Source organism: Caloenas nicobarica, chromosome 22 (genome assembly GCF_036013445.1).
Source record: "Caloenas nicobarica isolate bCalNic1 chromosome 22, bCalNic1.hap1, whole genome shotgun sequence".
In the NCBI taxonomy this organism is placed as follows: Eukaryota; Metazoa; Chordata; class Aves; order Columbiformes; family Columbidae; genus Caloenas; species Caloenas nicobarica.
This window is the reverse complement of record NC_088266.1, coordinates 3543176-3545888: the sequence shown is the minus strand read 5'-3', so window position 1 is coordinate 3545888 and position 2713 is coordinate 3543176. Positions and strand designations below refer to the sequence as shown.

General features: G+C 47.2%; 1 long non-coding RNA gene across 1 annotated transcript; it reads left to right on the top strand.

Annotated features, from left to right (window-relative positions):
• The first annotated feature begins 1176 nt into the window (after positions 1-1176).
• On the top strand, positions 1177-2492 carry LOC135997588 (uncharacterized). The gene is made up of 3 exons (XR_010607461.1): positions 1177-1366; positions 1922-2030; positions 2284-2492. It is a non-coding gene; the product is annotated as an uncharacterized LOC135997588 (long non-coding RNA).
• Positions 2493-2713: the final 221 nt, after the last annotated feature.

Below are 2713 nucleotides of genomic sequence, written 5' to 3'. Positions count from 1 at the left end.
GCCCTGTCTCTTCTGAGGGGGGCATTTTTCATGGTAGGATAACCTGCAATAGATTGTCTTGATCTTTAGGGAAGCCTGCCAGGCAGAGGGTATTTACACCTCTGCCCTATGGTGCTGTCGGGTGATTTGCATAATGAAAGTCCGAGTGGAACAGGAAACCAAAAGGACAAGGCAGGAGTTAAAAGCAGATTGGCTTCTGGGGTGGCAGAGGAAGACTGGCCTCCTGTGCATCAGCTTGCATTATACAGAGATTATTGTGGGTGCAGATGTACAATGCTGTTAATAGTAACTCTTGTAGACGTTGATTTTTTTGGAATAAAATTGTCTCCATAAAGATACTGTGTTATCCTAGTTGTACATCCCATGTACACAGGCCTTTAGTTTGTGGCAGCCAAGAAAAAAAAAATCTGAATCTTGACAACAAGCTGCTGTCTCAAATCCAGCTTGGCTCCACAGCAAGGAGACTCAAGGAGTCTGCTGGGTTCCATGCTGAAGGAAATTTTAGCAGTTTTATTCTCATCCCATAAGAAAAAAGCCTTCCTCAGGCATCATCCTAAAGGTCAGCTGCTGGCACAGAGAAAGATCAAGGGCAGACTAATTTGATTCCTTTCCTTTTTTGTGTAGTGGCAGGGCAGCGTAGGAAAATCATTTGTTTTGTAGGCAAAGGAGAAACATAATTGAACATTGCATTCAGTTTGTGGAGGCCTTTGAAGAGAAGAAAATGGTAAATAGGCTGGCAGGAATCAGACACACTCCTGGGCTTTGAGGAGTTAAGAGGTAACAGTGCTGGGAATCAGAAGTAAAACAAGGGGAAGATTTTAGCAGAAGGAAACTGTAGGGAGGAGTCTGAACTTACACCTCGCAAGGACAAGGCACTGGAAAAATAAGTAACACAGATAAAGATATACAACTGTTGATTGCAGATGGAATAATAGAAACAGCCTTTTTTTCTTGTCGAATGCCCTTTTGTTTATTTTGACCACTTACATGTGACACTACATGTGAGAAGGTGGAATTTGGTCTATAGCCTGTTTGGTGCTGACATGGAAATGAGACTTCAGGCATCTGCTGCTTTTCTGTGCTTATATTGTTTTTCAGGTGCCTGGTCACCTGGGCCCAGGTCACTGCTTGTAGACTGAGGCAGCACGAAGCCCTTTCTTATTTTAAAAGGGTCAGAGAGCACCATCTCCTAGTTGTGAGCTTTACTGAGTGGAGGGTAAAATTCTTGAGAGCTGAACAGCGGGTGCTGGGAGAGAAAAACCACAAGGTGCAGGGACCCTCTCAGGGTAAAGCCTGTCATCGTTGGCGGTTGGCCTCAAGAGGACAGCAAGCCCTGCGCCTGGGATCTGTGGCCACCATAAAACAGGTAAGAAAAGATGAAGGTTCCTATGAGACAGTTATTTTTAACTGCCTGTTCTCTTGTGAAGAGCTCAGTTGGGTCACCAGGCACTGAGATATAGTGACAAGGCTGGTATAAAAACCTGGTTTGACTTGTGGCTGCTTAGCCCCTGCCTTGAAATTCTTTACAGACTGTGCATGCAACTTCATCACCATAATCTGGCACTGATTGCAGCAACCATCTGGAGCACAGCAATAAGGAATGGGGACATTTTGACCAGAGAGATGAGAGCGCTCCTTCCTCTCTGCTCAAAAATGAGATGGGATAATCACTGTCCCTGCAGAGCAGAACGAGCTGTCAGAGTTGCAGCTTTTTTCAAAAGGCTCACAGCTAGCAAACCACAAAGAGGTTGATTGATTTGGAGGGGCTGAGTCAGTCCTGCTGGGATCTCATCTGTGCAGTTTCCAGCCTGGGCTCTAGCACATTAAACTACCTGCAGGGATATGAACAGAAATCTATCTCTAAGGCTAGTTTGTGCATTGTGTTTAGTCTTGGCTGCAGCTGTGTTATTTCTGTTTGCAGGCCTGCAACTACTGGACAAAAGCAGCTGCCTTTTCCCAGTGCTCACGGCAGTGCAGTACCCTGATTGGTGCCAGGAAGAGCAGGAAGATGTCTCTGTCTTGGTCCATGAGTAAGAAGATGCCTTCTCCTCTCTTCCTTTCATGGGGCCATGTGAAGAGTGTGAGTGAGGAGGGAAGGGGAGCAGTGTTTGCCAGCCAGGTGACTGGGATTCCTCTGTGGAGTAGGTGCTCATGGCAGTCGAACACTGACTGTGTGTTGCTTCTGTGTTCAGGAGCCAAAGGAATAAGTGCTCATGGCAGCTCTAGTCTCTCTCTCTCCAGCTCTGAGGTTAGCTCCTGTGCAATTCCTCTTTTCTTTCCTAGAAAGCAGAAGTGGCAGAGAAAAGGGTTCTGCATCAGCTGCCCCTGGGCTTTTTCCCAGTGCCATTCACTGCTGGCTGGTGATCTACAGAAACCAAAGCAGAGCTGAAAGGCTGCTGCCCCCTCACCTGGTAGAGAGATCTGGTGTGGTAGGACCCTCTCCTGCACACACAAGGATCCAGGAGAACAAAGCAGAGGTGGACTTGGAGGAGTGGAATGAGAAGTGGCTTGGGTAAGTGGAAAGCCCTGGGCTTCCTCTTGTTGCTGCTGTCAGGGAATGTCTTGTAGGGCTGTTGGGCTGCTAAAGTTTATTTTCTTCTCTTACCTATAGGAAGAAGTATCTGAGACGGTGGCATCACACAGCGATACTTTGCCGGTGCCAGCATGACAGGAGACTGCGCTGTCTGGCAAGGGGATGGCATCAGTGGAAAGA